Below are 21,999 nucleotides of genomic sequence, written 5' to 3'. Positions count from 1 at the left end.
ATACATAATGCAGGGGCTTTCAGACCAATAATGCGTTTGCGGCTGGCAGCTGGTCCGATTGGAAACTGTGGTGACCACAAAATTTACGTTTGTTGCTTTTCTTAGATGAGAACGCGTTTGGAACTCTTGTCGCTTTTGTCTTAAGTTGTCGAACTTAATTATCACCATATATCAAGTATGTAAACATATGTATGTATGAACGCTTCATAAGTGCCTGTGATACATGAATAAAGAAAATTTCGATGTGAATTCTGAGGACGACTGCTTTTGTGATTAAAAGGCGATTATAACCTTACCCGTTTGAACCAAAAGATGATGATTATTCCACCAACAGAAACATTCCGAGAAGAGGCAGTCGTTGAAAATATGCTGAAACCACACAAACAGGAAGCCTTCTTGTATCAGACCTGTTAGAGTTTAAATTTGTTTTTTCCATTATTTCCCATTTTCGATGTATTATCGCACATCGCACAGCCATACGTACGCCGAGGTGTAACAAACCCCACATATTTAAAAATCTGTTTTATTTGGTTACGAGCGAAATATTCATAGATATACATAAACCTACATATAAAGAAACCAACAGACTTCTTAAATCCAAACCCTTCTGTAGCCAATTAACTTGGTACCTACTATAATAAAAATAATAATTCTTTACGTGGTAACTATTTCCCATCTACACTATTATACGAGTATAACAGGATTATTAAATAACAGTAATAATCAAAAACTAAATTAAAAAAAACCATGGGATATTAATATTAAATAAGTATACAAAATAGTGATAAATAAGAATGTCTGCCTCCAGGCAGCCCTACATGGAGTTTTATATATATCTAGCTTGTAAATTGGAGAATCGTATGTATTAATGCCTTCAGAATTAAGTTATTGCTTACCCACGTTATTTTCAAAAAGGATGCTATTCGTTACCTAATTAATGAGGTTTTGAAAGCTCGTGATCAAAAATTTCAGATTTTTTTTTTATTTACTTATTTATTTATTTATTTGTGAACAATAACATATCTTAACCACTAATGAATGAAACGATGATCACTGTAAAAGTATGAAACTGCATAACAGTGATCACGCCCACCTCCAAAACTTAAAATTTACCACTGTTCACTTGATATTTATCAAAAAATCTAAATACATTCAAAAATATTAATTAAAATATTTTAATAACAAAAATATGAATTATAAAATAAAACTAGCGGACCCTAGCGCCATCTGTCGGGCTGATTTGTAAATCTAAACCATCCAGGGTGCCACCCAAACGCATACCAAAAAATTCATTCAAATTGGTCCAGCCGTTTAGGAGGAGTTCAGTGACATACACACGCACACAAGAATTATATATATTTTCTATAATAAACATATCCAGGAATCGAATACATCCTTTCACAAGGAAGCCTATAATAATATGTAAAGTGAAACCAACGGACAAACCTTTGATGTTTCCACAGACCTTGTTAAGCCTATTTGAATAAAGCATAATTTGAATTTGAATACTCCGATCCGATGTGGTGTGATAGCCAACGTACAGACAACTATGGTCATATAAATGCTTATAATATCTCCAATTATACCTTGTTGGTCTTGTAGTACAATGTACCGCTACGGATTACGTGGTACCAGGTTTGATCAAACATTTTTTTATGCTACCACAAGTTAGCCCTTCGCAATCTCACCTTTTTTTTATAATTATTTATTGATGAACCAAGTAGATAGCCCACCTGAAGGTGAGAGATTTTAGCCATTACATATCTATTTGAAAATTTAATGTATGTTCACAAAAATATATCGAAATTGAAGAGAAAATGGACTGCAATAATTTGAACATTAGAAGCAAAAATAAACTTGCGGTGCAATATACTAGACTACATAAAATAAGTAATTCGTTTAAAGGAAATTGTACACAATTTTACAATAAACTACCAGTTGATATCTTGGAGATGTCTCTGAAAAAGTTCAAAGTTTGTAATAAACGTAAGCTTATAGAAAAGTCCTATTATAGTATTAAGGACTACGTCAACGATAAAGATGCTTGGGTGTAAATAATTGCTCTAAACAGGTTGCTTCATTAATAGATTTAAAATAAATGACAATGTGAGATGGTGATAACAAAAAAACACGGCTAAATTGGTTGTGGGCTTCTTCTTAGACCAGGGCGCGTTTGGAACCCTCGTAGCTTTAGTTTTAAGTTGACGAATTTAGTTATCGCCATCAACTCACTCCTTTGCCATATTTTACATGTAATGTACGCATCAAAAGTGCCGTATGTGTGCCTATTTGAATAATGAAACATTTGACTTTGACTTTGACTTTGTTAGTGGAAAACCATTATCTATAAATAGACCAACACTTTGCAGGGCATGTGTAGGTACACATCCTGTGGCGTAAATGTAAATCTTTAAGCTTTTTGCTTAAAGTTGCACAATAAAGTACTATTATTGTATTAAGGAATAAACCAACGATAAAAATCTTGGGTGTAAATTATTACTCTAACCAGGTCGCTTCTTAAATGGTAATGTGAGATGGTGACAACAAAAACAAAACAAACGGCTATCTATGTTGTCTTGGGCTTCTTCCTAGACCAGGGCACGTTTAGAAACCTCGTAGCTTTAAGTTGCCGAATTTAGTTATCGCCGTCAACTCTCGTATAAGTCATATTTCAAAAAGTCAAAGTCAAAAATATCTTTATTCAAGTAGGCCCATATTTTGCTTGTAATAATAAACTATAGTTTATTATTTGTGTACATTAGTTAGTTAACAAAGTTTAGTTCTCTGTAATGCCTGTAATTACACCGGCAACCGCGCACTTCAGACCGGATCACAGCATTGCGAAAATGCTGCTTGGCAGCAGAAATAAGCATCGTGGTAGAACTTCCCCGGACGAGCTCTACTACTATTAACTTACTGATAAATAATAATAATATAATATTAATGATCCATAATGATCCATAATTTATATTTAAAATGGTTTAGTTTATAACAAATATTCATTTACATCATAATAACATTTTTCGAGAAGCATTTTACTTAATTTATTCTTAAACATATTAAGATTCATGTTTTCAAAATCGGTTGGTAGTTTATTATATATTTTTACAGCCTTTCCGCAAGCACATTTCATATATGTACTATTGCATTGTTTTGCAATACAGAGCTTGTTGGGATATCTGACGACTTTATACGCATTATATTCACAATTTCTTTTGAAATAATATGGATATCTTTTAACAAATATACACATATCTCTTATATACATACAAGGCAGTTGTAGAATACCTAATTTCCTAAAAAGAGGTTTACAACATTCTAATGGCCCTACGTACGTACGTTTTATTAATACCGAAAAAAATAAACCGTGATAAATGCAAACATTGATGATGCTTTATTATTGCTGTCCTTATCTACACTTAAGAGTACGAAAAGGATACTAAATTCAGCACGTCATCAGCTGAGGATTATGGATTGGATTTATTAATAATTTCAGGCGTAACCAGTTAGGGATACCCATGGCAATTGTATACACATACCCCTAATTGGTTTCCATGCAACCTCGTACCGGAATGATTTTTACACGCAGGGCATTAGAAAAGATGTTAGTTACAGTATCGGATAAGGATAAATACAAGCGCGTAAATGGTTCCTCGCTTAATAAATGATCTTGCGGATAGGCTTAGGAAGGAAATAGTGATAATATTAAGAGTAAACTTAAATCATATTTCATTTCTGTCTTAATATGAGTAGCCGGATTGGATATCCGGTTAAACCTGAGTTGTTTTTGTGTTGCTAATATATTATTTTACCAAAAATGTTTTCAGCAATCCTACTAATATTAGAAATGTAAAAGTGTGGATGTATGTTACTCACGCAAAAACGGCTGAACTGATTCGCATGAAATTTGGCATACATATTGGCCTTTGACATGGAAAAGAACATAGGCTACCTTTTATCCCGATTTCTTAAGTTGAAAATCTAAAATTGTTTACGAGCTAGGCCGCGGGCAGACAGCTTTAAAATGTGGTAATTTGGTATGAATGTCACCTATGCTATGAAAAGGACATATACTTTCTATACAGATTTCACAAATAGGGACCTATTGAAGATGGGAAGATTGAAAATTTATAACGAGCGAAGCTTTAGACTCAATTCTAAAGTCTACGCAGCCGAAGTCGCGGGCAGAAGCTAGTAGTTAATTAAAAATAAAAACAAGCTAAATCGCTATGACGGTAGTATGGTAACCAGCCAGCGTAAGCCAGACCAGAGAAAATTCTGATATTATAAATTCCCAAGTTGCCCCTGCCTCTTAAGACTTACCTGCACTAGGGAGATCGTCAAACTATTTGTTTATTATTTAAACAAAAACACTAACTATTTCATTATTCACCTTAGACAGACTTTACAAATTTCTGCGGCAAAATCACTTACTCTCAGTCAGTGGCCTCTTTCATTGTTCTAAAATTAGCGTGAAAGTTCCTATCGATATAACACGTGGCGAACCCTTGCCTTGCAATAACCCGCTCTTAAAACAAACATTTCCAATTACGTCCCGATTTACATTTAGTATCCGCTACTAGCTTACAATGTTTTTTTTTTTTTTAATCTTTATTTATTTGGGACTTTTATCCAACACGGATATGCCAGCCCCATTATCCCTTAAGTAACAAAAAACCTAATAATTATATTAATATAAGGGAAATGTAACAGATACAATCTGTTATTGCTGCCTATGCACAAATATCTCAACAATGTTTTAATGGAATTAAGGAAAAAAACTAAATTGCATAACCATATAACGACAACCGTGGCACCTATTCAGAGCAAAAGCCGCATAAAGATGGTCTCTCACACCATGTCAGAGTGCGAAACAGAAAAGAAATGTTTTAATGCATCGTTGAAATGTTTTAGTAGTAGGCTTTTTGTAGCAGAGCTCGTCAGAGAAAGTACTACTACCTAGCTTATGATAATGACCAATACACCGATAGGTATCTTTGTATCGTTCGAGTCCATAAATGGTGGAAGGAAGGACTATACCCTGATTCTGCATGACCTCAGATGAGTGTCATACAGAATCAGCGTTCTACACGGGATAGAGGTATAGGAGGGGGAAAGCGGACGTACGTGCTGCGGGGGGAAATCGCAGCCCGTACCGCCATGACCATACTTCGCTATTGCAGCCCGCGGCAGATGGAAATGAGGTGCAAACTCGTTTGGCTGCAACATTGCCCACGGTGTACGACTGAGCACCCCTCACCCACTCAGACACCGACTCAGAAGAGTCCAGGTCTAAGTAAGCAAGGGGGGTTCAGCAGCGGGGACGTGTATGGTTCGACTTATGGTGGACCCCAGTAGCACAATTTGCACGCCTGTGTGTAACATCCACCATCAACACCCCAAATTAATTTGCTATACTCCGCGACTTTATTGACATTGTAAAGTCAACATCTCCTGAGGATGCTCCGGTTTCGGAGCGAAACGTGCGAAGAGGGTACATTGCCGAAGATCTGTTTAGTGTGGAGTATTCATTAATTTATTTATTATTTATTTATTCATAAGACACACCAGCAATTAATTGCAACTACATTCATAAAAAGAAAACATTATGTGTTAGAATTACAAATTCTGTAACAGAGTGTAAGAATTGAAGAAATTATAAATTACACCATACAGATTCTCATGCTTTTCGTGGACTATAGCAAATTAAGCTTAATTTTAAACCCTATCCCTACTAATATTATAAATGTCAATGTAAGTTTGTTTGTTACGCTTTCACGCAAAAACTACTCAACTGATCCTCATGAAAATTTCGTACACATATTCTTGGAATTGTTAGAATTAATATAGGATACTTTTTATCCCGTCATTAAGCTCGGTTCGAGAGGGGATGAAAGTGTTTGACGATTTTACACCATAACTCCGAAATTATAACCGATTTAAATAATGTTTTTGGTACTATACAGGTTATAATATGTGTTTAATTTTGCTCAAACTTTGTGTAGATCTGATGAATGTGGTTGGAGATAAAGGACAGAACTCCTCAGCGGACAACAGCAAACCCCTCATTTAAGGCTTAGCGATACTGAATACTTTAAGAACTACAACCAAATTGAATGCCACATCAAAAAACAAAATCAAACGCAGACGAAGTCGCGGGCAACAGCTAGTAACTAATATTAATATCTACTACAATAAACTACACACATACATTATATATATGTTACCTAACCTAACAATCATCTATAGCATTTTATCCTACGCCTTTAGTTGCCTGGAAGTGGCCGCCAAATTGTACATTCTACCTCAATGCTCACAAAGTGAAAATTCACAGAGATACAATAGTATTTGTATCTCTGTGAATTTTCTCTGTGGTGCACAATAAACGTGTATTGATTCATTAATTAATTCATACATACTAAAATAATTGCATTCAATGTTCGTATGTATAGAAAGTATTCATGTTCACCACACTAATACTTTCTATACATACGAACCCTTTGCATCGCTGTAATCAAAAGTTCGCTTATTTCTAAGTGTAAACATGCAATATAAGAATTATGACGTCATTACTTACACGTGCCTATTCCAAAACACCATAACAGTCCAATATAAATAGTAGAAAGTGCTGAAACTGATGGAGCGGCGATAAGACTGCCCATTGAGAACGCGAGTACTATATTATCGAACATGAGCAAACATTTACCCGTAGCAAGAGGTCGCATATTCTCGAATGAATTTTGACTATCGAATACTGCATTTATTTCTGTTCCTTATCTATATATAAATATATATTATCCTTTATATATTAAAACATATTTATATAAATATATACAGTAGCATGCACTTCATGCATGCATAAAAGCACTGCCTACCCAAATTTTTTTATATAACACGTATTGGAGGAGATTGTTTCTATCTTATGTACCATGTACCTGCTTTACGCATACCCTGGTCGATGACCCTGTGCACGATCTGATGGCAGTATTGGTGGATTTTCACATTTACATTCATTGTCATCATCAAAGATCAAATTTGGAACTCGTACAAGATTGATGATGATGAATGTAAATGGGAAAATCCACCAATACTGTCATCAGATCAGCTTTACGGTAACATTCTATCGCATTGACGCCGATGTTAATTAGGTGCTAATAGATACAATGCTAAATTCCATCACAATTGCCTAAGCGGTAACAGCAGTGGCGTGCACTTCATACATGCACAAAAGCACTGCCTACCCTAAAATGTATATATCACTCGGAGAAGGATTTTTGCCATTTATGCAATTTTCCTGTTGTATGCATACCCTGGTAAGAAACCCAGTGCACGCCACCGGGTAAAAGATACGCTTTATACGCAATTGCACATGCGCTTAAAACTAATAAATACCTTTAGGTCATTAAAACCTATAATTTTTAATTACTTTAACTTTCTCTTTTCCCATAACACATTACCTAAACCACCTTAGAAATGAATTCTCAACATTCCAAAAATTTTTTAGGTCTATGTCTTATTTAATATCAGTTTTCTATAGGTTATATATTGCGACTGTTGATTTTCATAATAAATAATCACAAAATTAACTACTCGAAAACCATCGACGTTTTCGAGTGACGACTCGAATTATTTACTATGGTACTAAGGGTGCTGATTAACGATCAATCTCATAGATCGATAGCTATGTTTTATCATTTCTAGTGATTTATTGAGGAGTGCAAGTTTCGTGATTTAGTAAAACCTTGACTTTCAAATCGTTAATATTGAACTCTACCCCCTTTGGTATTTCAGTTATGCTTTTCTTCATTTTTCACTTAAGTGTTCTTTGTTTTTTTTGCTATAGTTCAATGTGCAAACTTGCAAAGAAAACGCTAATGAATTATTACAGAGGCCCAATTTGTATTCGGGCTATAAAAATTGCAACTTTCTGTAAATCTAGCTGACAACACAAAATATCGGACAGCAATATTCTTTTCCAATTTTTCTGCAATATAAATGCAAATAAATTATTAAAATTTTGATAAATATAATTTGGTTTGCAAGATATATTATTTAATTGTTTAGCATTTTTAAAATTAATGTGCTAACAACAAATTTTTATTTAATTTAATAAAATGTTTAAGAAATAATTATAAAAAAATATATTAATTGATTTACAGCGAATGTTCATGCCAAGGTATTTTGATATAAATACAGGTATAGCGATACATTTCAGACTGCTTAAGAGACTCAGACGGCGCAAAGATGGTGCCTTATTCGCGATCAAAAGTCTGTAAATGTTAAGTTTTGAATAAAAAAGTTTTGGAGACTTGAAATTCGACCAACTAAAACTGGCATAGGCCTCCTGTTTCTTAAGAAAATAATATAGACCCATCACGCCGGTCAAAACCGTAGCAAAAAAGGTAACGATAACTACCGATTCATAAGTAACAGTGTGTTAGTGCGATAAGACCGGGACAAAACGGCTACAAAGCACTACTTGCTGACTATATAGTACGATTACATCTAGATATTGCAACAAACCTAGCCCGTCTGTTACTGCCTTAGGTAGGCAAATGTAAAATGCGCTATGTCAACGCCTCGGCAAGCGTTGTGTTCTGGCTCGGTCACGATTTCCCACTTACAATCTAGACCTACGTATAAACCTCACTTAGTAACTTAGGGAGTGATCTCACATGGCGGCCATCGTACGTACGAGATTTGCACGTTTTTTTTTATTCCACTAGACGTTCAACATCTTTACTTACATCTATACTTATCAACAAGTAAGATTGTGGTCAAGGACGAAATTTAAGTTGAATAAAAATTAAGTGTATAACGTTTGAAAAATTAAAAAGCATAGAATATTATACCCTTTAAAAACGGGCGTATAGTTGTAAGCAAATTTTAAATTTATGTATATTATTTTGTGTGTGCTTATATCGTTAACCGTGCCATGGTTATGAGGTTTTTTAGTCATGTGTACGACAGTAATCATGTGCTTAATAATTACTTTAGAGGAGTTATTTGACGATACAGAAACACAAAGTGGTCCAAATAATAAACCTTCTCTTCTTTCGTCGAGAGTTTAAGTACTTATGTTATATCAAAGCAGGAAACAGATGACGCAACCTAAACTTCAACATTGCTACGCATATTGTCTTCAAAAACTGTGATCATGTGTAATGGAGTAATTTGACTTAAGCCGTCGAAAACACGCCTATTGAGAGCGCGCCTTAAGTCGTTGCATTACATTACGATGCGAAGCTCCGACTGCAGGTTATATGTAAATGAAACAATAAAGCCTTCGATACTGAAGAGAAACTGCCGATACTTATCATATCTTTATATCTCCGCTTTACTACATCTGATAATAAAAAAACTTATATGTTACGTTCCATTATCATCATCATCCGATTGGCGCAGTTTGCAGCGACCATTTGACAGCTGAGTGGCGCAGTGGGCAGTGACCCTGCTTTCTGCGTCCAAGGCCGTGGGTTCGATTCCCACAACTGGAAAAATGTTTGTGTGATGAACATGAATGTTTTTCAGTGTCTGGGTGTTTATATGTATATTTTAAGTATTAATGTGTATTATATTCATAAAAATTCATCAGTTATCTTAGTATCCATAACACAAGTTACGCTTACTTTGGGCCTAGATAGCGATGTGTGTCTTGTCGTAGTATATTTATTTTATTTTATTTTATATTTATTTATTTACCATGCTTTCTGACCCTGCATGTCCAAGGCCGTGGGTTCGATTCCCACAGCTGGAAAATGTTTGTGTGATGAGCATGAATGTTTTTCAGTGTCTGGCTGTTTATATGTATGTGTATTTATGTATATTATTCATAAAAATATTCATCAGTCATCTTAGTACTCATATAGGCGACGTGTGCGTTGTCGTAATATATTTATTATTTATTTATATCATCATTTTAACCCATTACCGGTCCACTACAGGGTACGGGTCTCCTCCCACCAGTGGCTTGCATTTCATACAAGCACAAACGCGCTGCCTACCCTTACATTTTCATATAACTGGCAACAGAGGAGGATTTTGCCATTCTATGTCATTTTACTGCTTTAAGCTTACCCTGGCCGAAATTCCTGTGCTTACCATTGCCTCCCATAATTAGAAGTGGTTAAGGCCGTAGTCCAACACGCTGGCTCAGTGCGGATTGGTGGACTCCACACACCTTTGAGAAGATTATGCAGAACTCTCAGGCATGCAGGTCTCCTCACGATGTTTTCCTTCACCGTTTAAAGCAAGTGATATTAAATGAAAAACGCACATAGCCCCGTAATGTCAGTATTGCGTGCCGGGGCTCGAACATCGTCTCCACGAAAGGAAAGCGAAGCCTTACTCACTAGGCTAACACCACTAATAATAATACACTAAAAATCCCTATCCCTACTAATATTATAAATGTCAATGTAAGTTTGTTTTTTGCGCTTTCACGCAAAAACTATTTAACCCATCCTCATGAAACTTTGTACACATATTCTTGGAAGTGTTAGAATTAATATAGGATAATTTTTATCCGACATTAAGCTCAGTTCCTTTGGTAGAGGGGATGAGTGTTTTACTATTTTACACCATAACTCTTACAAATTCTAACCGATTTAAATAATTATTTTTGTACTATAGAGGTTATAATATGTGTTTAATTTTGCCCAAACTGTGGTTGGAGATAGAGGACAGAACTCCTCAGCGGACAGCAGCAAACCCCTCATTTAAGGCTTAGCGATACTGAACACTTTAATTTTTTTTAGATCTACAACTAAATTTAATGCCACATCAAAAAACAAAATCAAACGCAGACGAAGTCGCGGGCAACACCTAGTTTACAATAATTTTTCTTTAACTCTGCGCTGTTGGGTAAAACAGTTTTTTAATAACCGAGATTTCTATCTTCATAACTCCTAATGATTCCATCTGAATATAAGCGATGTTGGATAGATTAAAACCAGATGCGGATATGATATCAACATCCATGGACACTATTTCCCACAATCTCGATTAAATATCTTATTTATCAGAATCTCGACCGATATGCTCCGTTTCAAGATTAACCGATTAATATCTAATCTGTACACGCTTAATAGTTAATTTAGCCTACTGTTAATAAAGTCATTATATGCCACGTTGGGCGTAACGGTATAATAATAAACCTGTGGTAGATTATATAACTGTGATATAGCTCAAAGCCAAAGTTCTGAAATGGTGACCCCGCACGGGTAAACGCAGCGTTGGTCGGCTCCCAACGACATGGACGGACGACATTAAACAAGTTGCCGCTGGAATATATTTTGATTTAAACTAATAATTAATATATTATTGCGTTGGCAGCAAAGAGTTTGAAGAATTTCAAATCCTGCCAACCAACACTGCCACCTCTCTCACTCTTTTGGGATAGAATGGTAAATAACTTTTAAAAATTATGTGGTTCCAAGGTTAGCTAGTGGTGATAGCCCAGTGGACTGGAGCTCACTTCACTTACGGGGGCCCGAGTTCGAATCCCAGAACTCACCTCTAACTTTTCTAAGTTATGTGCGTTTTAAGTAAATAAAATATTACTTGCTTCAACGGTGAAGGAAAACATCGTGAGGAAACCTGCATGCCTGAGAGTTATCCATAATGTTCAAAGGTGTGTGAAGTCCACGAATTCGCATTGGGCCAGCGTCATGGACTACGGCCTTAACTCCTTCTCATTGTGGGAAGAGACCCGTGTTCTGTAGTCGGCCAGCAATAGGTTGATATGATGATGATGACGTAGTAGGTAGATAGGTTAGTAAGATACGACGTAGATTACGAAGTTCTTGAGCTCAAAATACATCCTTTATACCTTTATTTATGTAAATCTTATGCAACCAATAAGTAATACCACTATACATTTAAATGCCACTTAACCGTACTTCTAGTAGTATAAATTTTACTGATAAAATTCCGCTATTCAGTAAAATATCCAAAGCGTTTAGTGCCCTTAACTGACATATTTTGAAAAGTGGACTGTAAGAGTATGGTTACACTCGAGACTTTTGTCACAATATTTTGCCATGTCGCTTTCATCTTGTCGCACAAGAACACAAAATTATCTATAATACAAAACCCTTTTTGTGCCCTTTTGTATATGTCATCTTATTTGTATAATTAATAATTATTACGAGAAAAAGCATAAACGTGAAAATAAATCAAAATTTTTCACAAAAGTTTCAGACACAGATATATATATTATATATACTCGTACCACCTTGGTAAACTTGTATTGTGGGTGCCTATTATACATTTAACAATAAGTATTAAAATATAAAAAAATGTTGCATTGCATTTCTCAATCATTAATTCAGTTTCCCATAGTATACTTATTTATTTAATAGTTATTTAGTATTTGCTGTTAAAACGGCAACAAATATTTCAACTGTCTGACTATCGCGGTTCATGAGATACAGCCTGTTTACAGAAGGATAGGCAGACACACAGACAGATGGACGGACAGTGGAGTCTTAGCAATAGGGTCCCGTTTTACCCTGTGGGTAAGGAACCCTATAAATGGGTTAAATTAACTTTCGGTCGACCCTGTTGGTCGAGTCAAGTCAAATCAAGTCGCTAGTGTAAACGCACACTTAACTGACATAATATTTTGAAAGGTGAACTATAAATACGCCGAACTTTACGTTCATTTTATTGCCTGTAACCACTTGAACGAGATAATACGTTTGCTTTTCGCCTTTGATATAATTTCTCAGATATCGTGAATACGATTATGCGTATTTTTATACCTGCTTTAACATCTTAACAGGAAATTGAAACCTGCTCTGGTCAGACTTAAACTTTTACTCATAATAAATTGTATTATAATATATTCAGGCAAAACTCCTCTGTAAAAATATAACTCAATGCTTTTTTTTTTTTATTAAACATTCTTTAATTCTAGTAGAGATCTTTTTTAAAATGTTTATTTAAATTAGAGCATATTACAATTAGAGCATTCTAGATACTTAATCATCGTCTTAAACATGGTTCAACGGGTACCAAGATAATATTTTGGGATTTGTCGATATTTCGACCCAGTTGCATGGATCATGGTCACGACGGTACGAGATGTCAAGTTGGAAGTCACGGGCAGAATCTGACTAGGCGCTTTCGTGTTCTTTTTATTGGTATTTCACGAACTGTTCGACATAGTACACTGACAACGTCACTTTCAATTGAGAAGCTGTACGATTCTTTCTTGGTTTACATAATTCTACACACTTGCTAATTTAATATCCAATATTTAGTATACCAAAATATTATCGTGGTTTGTACCCTTTGAACTATATTTAAGATATGTTGATTAACAACGAAAACCTTAGTTTAAAATCCTAAGTTAACTATCGTTATTATAAACTTGCAGGGGTTTTTAAAGTTTTAAATTTATTTAGGGACCAAGCAGATGGTTACTGGAAAACCGTCGCATATAAGAATATTTTCAATATTTTGAAAATATTAACCAATAAATGGGAAAATCCCTTTATGGAGCACTGGGTTGGTACACACTCCCACACCAAGTGCTCAAGTATTTACCTTAGTTAGCAGCTTCCTAATTTTTTATTATTTATAGGTTTGGCCAATTTTAGTATATAATATAGTAAATAAGATAATTGTTGTTGTTGTTGCTATTGATTTTTATCTGAGTAAAACGTTATTATTATAAGCCAAGAAACACTTATCAGGTCAGGCGAGTGCCATCGTGTCCAGCCCTTAAGGCCAGCCCTTAAGGCGTAGGTGTTGAGCCTCATGGGCCTGTAATAACACCGGCATTTACATCATTCAGACCGGAACACAGCAATGCTCCTTGGCAGCAAACATGAGCATTATTGCAGTAGTACTTCCCTGGACGAGAGCCACCACAAAAAGCTCATAAAATATTATTATTTAATGTACGTTCATAAAAACATTTCTAAATTTAAGAAAAAATGTGACTGCAATAATTTAAACATTAGAAGTAAGAATAAACTTACAGTGCAATATACAATATATATCATCTCACTACCGTGTAATTCTTATGTACATGAATAAAGATATTTTTGTCTTTGACCTAATACTAATTGCTGAAATCCACTAAATACAAACTATTTTCTATCCTAACAACTGAAATCTTTATATATATATCATATATAGATAGTGATCAGTTATAACACCGCAATAAATAGTGTTTAAACGATTTAAATGAAACCTTAAAAACACATATTTATTGTAACTACGTAAAATGTTTTGGTTAATCTATGGATTAAAATAAACTAAAAACTCATCGCCAGTTGGTACCTGTAATATATATTATTATACTCATATACTTTATAACATAAACTGTCAGGTACGTTGGCATTAGAATTTCTTATCGTTTGTAAGCCATTACAGATCGTAAGCACGCTGCAAAATACCTTTTTATTCAAATCCCATGTAAATGGGTGCAGTTATGCGAGCCGCTCCAGTTTAGATGTTCAGTCTAGAGCTATTACCGGGACATGGTAAGATTGTAGTTGATGGCTCTTAAATTGATTCCCAGTCAACATCAGTGGGCTTTCAGTTAGATGTAATGGGCTCTAGATTTAATAGATTGCGTATTTACTTGTATGTAAGAGTCGTCCCGCAACTGACTCCCGCAGTGATGTCATTCTAGAGTTGATATTTAAAGCAGAAATTACTTTGTTTAACGTTTTCAACATTGAACTTGTATAATGAACTTAAGATGCTGAGTTTGAGACCAAAAAACATATACCATTATAAAATCTATGAAGTTCCTTACATAAAAAATAGACAAAAAAGGTGATTCAGTAAAATTTTCTCGGTGAAGCATAAAATACAAAACTTATCTCAATCACGAATTTGCGGTAAGGTTTTCTTAGCTAAGGTATCCTAGGCAATTAACGCCCACTTAATTCCAAATTGATATATTATTTAATGAAATGATTGAATTTAAAAACTGTTTTGAAAAATAGTTTTATTGACAAATAAAGAACACAGAAAAATAACACATAAGTGCTTTCAGTCATCTAAGATAATGCAAACAAAGACATTTTGAATACCCTGTCATGGACGTTATTGAACATACAGTTTTTAGTAACGCCCATATATTAATTTACGTATTATCTTAATAAACATAAATATTTCGACTTAGAGCCGTACAAAACCTAAAAGTATATTATATTGTCTTTTTTAGATAGCACTATAATTATCATTATATGAACAACAAATACTACAATATTCAAATTTTGTAACACGTCCAACACATCACGTAGGTACTTTCTTCATATTCATCTTTGACAAAAATATCTCACTTCTAACTTGTGTTATAGGTATAGAATATCAACATCTAAAGGATTTTTAATTAAAATATAGATAATTATGAAATGCTTATTGGGCGCTATTAAACGTAGATGGCTAATGACGTCCCAGACTAGCGCGTCAATTAACGCCCTGAATTGGGTACAACATTAAACATGAATGAGATCAGTAATCTTTCATAGTATCTTCCGACCAAGACTCCCCTCTTCTCTTACGTGTGGAATGAGATGGATTCATTTCACCGATCTGTAAAAAGCAAATCATTATGATACACAGAAATTTACGCCTTGTATAAATGCGCCCACATAAGGATAATAGCGCCCATACAGGCTATTCACGCCCAAACCTCACTTTACGGGGCGTTACTACCCGAATAGTACCTTCTACCTAAAACTCATATTTTCACACATAATTAAAAAAAATCAATCAAATCGTCAATGAAATATGAAAAAAAGGTATCTAAAATAAACGCTAATCACAAAATTAGAAATGTTAATTATAGAAAATATACTAAAACTTACGAATTTGTCAGAGTATTTTTTATAATAACAGCGTGCACTGCCGGCGTCCATGAGGTAAAGTTCGCAACTGAGCATTTGGTGGCGTGAGCCCCGTAGCATTGCGTCTGTGCGTTCCTATTGTTTTATTCTATGTGTGCGTGGCGTGTAACGTAACTCGTGCGGCAGTATCCCCAATTTTTAGCATTCGGGCGTTATTCCACATTGGGCGTTAAATGCCATACCTACCTTATTTGTCAAAATATATCTCATTCTATGTAGGGCATACTTATTTTGTTATTATTTTAATTAAAACAACTAAGTTTTAATTAAAAATAATAACATAATAAGTAAATAAGTTAAGTATTGCAAATAAGTGTGAATGAAAAAGAGCACAAAGTGGCCAACAGTGCACAGAGTGTAACGTTCTGAAATTAAATCCGGTCGTGTCAATATCAAAATTATACAGGGTTAATGAAAAATATCTAAATTAAAATAAAAAATATTTTGTTCTACGACTTTTGTAAAATTCAGTATTTATTTATTTATAAAAAAAAACCTGTGACTTCTATAAAATGACATTAACTGTAAAACCAAAAACCTACATCTCACCCGTTGTCAAACCGCTGTGCGAGCAAAATAAAATCGTGTTTATCGCGCTGTTGCCGATGTTACATTACAGAGTAGCGACAAGAAGAGTATCTATGTAAATAATAATAATATGGCATATAAACCCATATATCAGCCATATATGTAGGGACAATACAAAAATCTATAATTAAATATACACATTAAAACTTACATCTAACTTAAATATGTAGTTAATAAACTTATTTTAGATGTCATAGGATCTTAGTTTATTTTCTGTTCCAGTCTCGATGAACAGACAACCAATAGTCTAAAATAGGACTTACAGATGACCTTGAGTATTCTATTGTTAGAGTTCCTAATACTTTCCCTGAAGCACTACAATACCGCGGTAGGCCCATGAGTATTCGGAATCGTTGTATTGCACTCTTATGGCAGAAAATAACTTAATTAAAGTAAAGTAAAATAATGAATATTGAATATTTAACAAACTATAGCGTTAAAAAAAAAGTCGCTGATTAAATATTGTTACTTATAGTACTACTCCAGGTTGTTAGCTTTCTAATATTTTTTATTTAACTCTGTATATTGCTATATTCCGCGTCATACAGACGAATCTGTGTTTTTTGGAGTTCGTGTTTATTGTTTTTATATACTCCCATATTCTTTAAGCTCGTTTTGCTACGACATCAAACGCATCGGCATCGTTGGGAAATCTTGAACTTTAGTTTGACAGTTTTACTCTTGTCATTAGCTTCGATTAGTTCAATTACTTTGACTCTAGCCATTTTCATCATCTTATGTAACTAATCTGTTTTTATAAACTGCTGCTGTAACCTTTTCAATGTACCTGACGTATTAAACAGTAGAAGCCAATAAATTAATATCGTTGCTATTGCTAATATTGTCGGTGCAACTAGGCCGGCCCGTCACGCCGTCTGTCAGCTAGATAGGCGCTCATTAGCGCAACGCTGACATCTGCATTATCGCGCCCGGGGTGCCAGTTAGCGCTTTTGCCATGAAATTGTTTGTTGAATTTTGATTTAAGAGACTGACTGTCATTTTCTGAAATATGTGTATCTACACCACCGTGGTAAATAATAAATAACGCATTCTGATGAATGCTTCATCAATGAATCGGAGAGAAAAAATATTTTCTAATTTACGGTCTACATATACTGGCAGAGTCACTACAAACAGACTGACTTGACGTTTCAAAAGTGTTTAATAATTAGGCCTACTTGAAATAAATGAATTTTGAATTTTTTTGAATTTCATTTTTATCTAATTAAGAAGTTGTAATTGTTAATGAGTTATGTATGTTATTATCTTATCCTACTTATATTATAAAGGCGAGTCTTTGTGAGCATGTATGGTTGTATATAAATATATTTGTTTGGATAGAGATAGATTGTACACCGGAAGAATTCATGGTTCGAAAACTGAATTTCACTTCGATGAGGTCTTCGGCCAGGGTAGTCTGCTGACTTACTTTTAAATGGAAATCTTATTTGGTCACAGTAGGCAATTTTTCATCATCATCTTCATCATCATATCAACCCGTTACCGGCCCACTACAGAGCACGCGTTTCCTTCCGTGAGGTTAAGGCCGTAGTTCACCACGTGCGGATTGGTGTACAATTTTTATTAGGAGCAAAACTTGGGTGTGCGTCACCAATATGACTGACAACACGTAGTGATATATAAACTACTAAAAATATTTTAGTCGCGTCTATAAAGAATATGCAAGCATACTGTGCAAAAGAGATAGCACGACATCGCCTGCTTTTCAAAAATCTATTCTTTAATGTCATAGGCTATATTTTATAGTTCAACCTTTTTACGGCAGTTCTTATGACTGTCTTATGTTAGCCAGTGGCGTGCACAGAGGATATGCACAGGGTATGCAGATGCTACTAAATAAAGAAAATATCCAGTACAACTACAAGTTATAAATACTTAAGGGTAGGCTATTTATAACTCTTACATTGCCTATCCTTAAGTTTTTTATAACTCATATTGGAGATTTTCTTCATTTTATATAATCTGCATACCCTGTGCATACCCTCATACTGATGTTAGCATAGGGTTTTTGTTTAATCTGCATGGATACCCCTGTGGCACGGTGAGGCGCGAAAGTTATATATTCGTAGGACCCCTACTGACTGAAACATCATGGTGTTGGAACATCCACGAACTTCTTTTGAGAGATCCACAGACCCAAGGAATACCCGAAGGTGCACTAAAAACATGCATTAGTGTGCTGGATATTCCGAATCTATCGCCACGGGACCTTATGAATAGCGATAAGGGCACCAAATTGTACCCTCTTGCACTATGTTTTGCATGTTTATATCTCTGTAACTATTTTTTTCTTAGGTTTACAATAAAAGTGTATTCATTCATTCATTCATTCATTCAATAGCATGCAGCGCTATGCTATGCTATGCACACTTTAGACCAATGCAATTATTTAAGAACTGTTTTTCCCGGCGGATATCGGAAGCTATAGCAGAACCGCTTATAAACACGTACTTTTTCTAAAATACCAAAAAGAAAAAAAAAATGTATGTGTATTAGTGTACACACATAAGTGAAACTTCTTTATGACATAATTTTTTTTTGTTTTAAAAAGGAAAAAAAAACAATTTTATTCAATATAAAGCAAAAAGCCAACATCACGCGGTGTTCCCAGGCGGTCACCCATCCAAGTACTGACCGCGCCCGATGTTGCTTAACTTCGGTGATCGGACGAGAACCGGTGTATTCAACATGGTATGGACGTTGGCGACAATTGCATTGAATTACACAATGACAATATGTCTGCCAGATAATATAAATACCCTTAATGTAAACTTTTAACGCAACTTTGTCGTAACTGGCATTAGAAGTCTTCAATTATTCATAATAAATTATCTTTGAAGCGTTTTTTTTTTCAGAAATCGAATCCAATACCACGTCTTGATCCATGATGGAACACGATAGCAACTAAACCAACGAGGTAGTTGTTCTAAACAGTACATACATGAACTGACCTATTTACAAAAGCATATTGGTATGAGTCTCGTATATTTCATTCTATATCTCGGTACAGTTAATGTCAGTCTACGCTTTAACCGAGCCAAGCCTTGCCGGTGCGTCAATCTGTCTGGCGATTACGTCCACGTCGCAAACTGCGTGAAACCGAATTCATTTGGCACGCTTGGTTTATGACGGCAACATTTAAAACAATACCTTAGTGGCTCGTGTTGGTGGTCCTGTGTATTCAAACTCTGAAATTAAACTTTTGTTACAGTAATTTTATAAAGTGGGTAAATAATTAAACTTTTGATAACTTTAAATTCATATTTGCCAGATATTTCATTCAATTTATCAGGATTTTTACAAATACGTCAATATTTATTATTTAATTAATAAATAGTTTTCAAGAAACACTTAAAATTATATTTGATTAACAACCAACGTTCATGACATTGTGGTGGGTACTTTGATATAAATACGACTGCATTATCGATACACTTCAGTGCAAAGATACCGGAGATACGGTGTCTTAGTCGTTATTACTTTATTAAAGCTTTTATATTACGAGTACTTGGTCGTTAGCCGAGAGGAATAATTTTTTGCACTCCGAGTACTCATATCACTCATATAACATAATATAACTCTTTAGCTATTTGGACTACATTATATGCATTAAAGTTATGTATTAATGTAACATTTACATATCTTACTACATTATCGCAATAAATAATGACAATTAAGTAAGATTTCGAAAAATAAATCGACTTCGACTTCCACTTCACTTTCGGGATGCCGAGTTCGAATCCCAGCACGATCCACTAACTTTTCTAAGTTATGTGCGTCTTGCAATTGAAATTTAATTTGCTTCAACGGTGAAGGAAAACATCGTGAGGAAACCTGCATGCGTAAAAGTTCTCTATAATGTTCTCAAGGGCGTGCGAAGTCAGTCGGTGACTGATGATGCAGTCCAAGATGGTAATGGGCTAACCTATTAGGGGCAAAGGTTATATTAACATTTGTAGCGGTCTTCACGATACTAAACTAGATGGCGCCACAAATACCCTGCATCGCGCTAACAAAGTGCTTAGAAAAATTTACCATATATACAACGTCCAAGGATGAATGGTTGGACTTCGGTCCCCGAACACGATCCTTCAAGGTTTCCTCACTATGTTTTTCTTCAACGTTGAAGCAAATTATATTTAATTCCTTAAAACTTAGAAAGCTCCGTTAGTTAAAGAACATTTATTTCTGGTAGGAAAAATTTATAAGTATTTCTGAAACGTCAAGTCCGCCTTTGTGACTATAACAATTAAAAATCATTATTCTATCTTATGAGAAATTATTTGTCTAAGAGGTGGTGTTTAGTTATTTCGATATTAAATTTATATATTCCACACCTCACTATAATTGAAAAACGAGACCTATGTATTGTATCACATTTTTGATCTTTTGTCTGCATATCTGTCAGTTTATAACTGTCTGTCAGTTTTTACGACCAGATCTTGATAACATTTGACACCGATGTAGCTTGCATTCTGGAGACGGTAAAACTAAACTAAATGTAAAGCTAACCTAAATATTTATGAGTGAGGTAGCAAATGAGTTGTTAAAGCAAGAAGAAAATGACGCTTTACAGAGTATAGAGTTTTGTTATCAGAGTATCAAATTCATAGTTACACTTGTTAAACAAAAACGCTGAACTTGTATGGATGGAAATTTAATACGGCTATTTTGATATAACAATGAAACGGTCGGCTGGTCCAATAAAACAATGGGAATAATAAACTCACGTGTCGGGAAGGTTTAAAGTATTAAGTTTCGTTCACAGCTTACTCGAAGATCTTCTGACGCTGTGCTTATTGTGTGAGGCTCAAAATGTCCCTAAAAGATTCCTGAATTACCTAATCATCTTTCAATCAAGTGTGATTTCCACTTCACGGTCTCGAGATGAGATTGTCTACCTGCGCCTCCCTATTCGAGAGAGTTAACTACGATTTGTATAGACTCGAAAATGCACCATCTAATACTTGGAAACAGTATTGTCACTAGATGGCACTCTTGCGATTCCATGTATATAGAAAATCTCATTTAACGTGTGGTCACTATGTCTAAAAGACCTGTAAATCATACCGCTTTATACCTCTAAAAATTCAAAAAAATCGAAATTTATTTATTTCAAGTAGGCCAAAAAGCACTTTTGAATCGTCAAGTCTGTCTGTTTGTAGTGAATCTACCAACGGTTCGGAAGGCAGATTCTACCGAGAAGAAGCTGGCATGAAACTCGGCAGTTGCTCTTTTCCAACATCAACAATTTACATTTCACATTTTAACATTCATTTTTCAATCTTGTGAGAGACGAAAGCGGAACCGGATGCTTCCAAGCAGCCTTGTCGTTAAGAAATTCAGCAATTGTATAGTAACTTGGCTGTAATTAATTTGTTTATATTCTTGAAACTTATGCATTGGTAGATCCCAAATTACCTTAGGAATCATATTATAAAAGCATACACTCAATCCCACAAATGACTTTTGTAACTACTTTTCGCAGACGATATGCAGACGACACTAATTTATGACC

General features: G+C 34.8%; 1 protein-coding gene and 1 non-coding gene across 2 annotated transcripts in view; one reads left to right on the top strand and one right to left on the bottom strand.

Moving 5' to 3' along the window:
• The window catches only part of LOC120637012 (laminin subunit alpha-1), a 178,097-nt gene that overhangs the window by 115,534 nt on the left and 40,564 nt on the right, over positions 1-21,999 (top strand). The window lies entirely within an intron of this gene.
• Positions 19,068-19,186, bottom strand: LOC120637498. The gene has a single exon (XR_005659437.1). It is a non-coding gene; the product is annotated as a 5S ribosomal RNA (ribosomal RNA).

This window comes from Pararge aegeria, chromosome 3 (assembly GCF_905163445.1).
Source record: "Pararge aegeria chromosome 3, ilParAegt1.1, whole genome shotgun sequence".
Classification (NCBI taxonomy): domain Eukaryota; kingdom Metazoa; phylum Arthropoda; class Insecta; order Lepidoptera; family Nymphalidae; genus Pararge; species Pararge aegeria.
The sequence above is the reverse complement of the archived record's forward strand: the minus strand, read 5'-3'. Positions and strand labels throughout refer to the sequence as shown.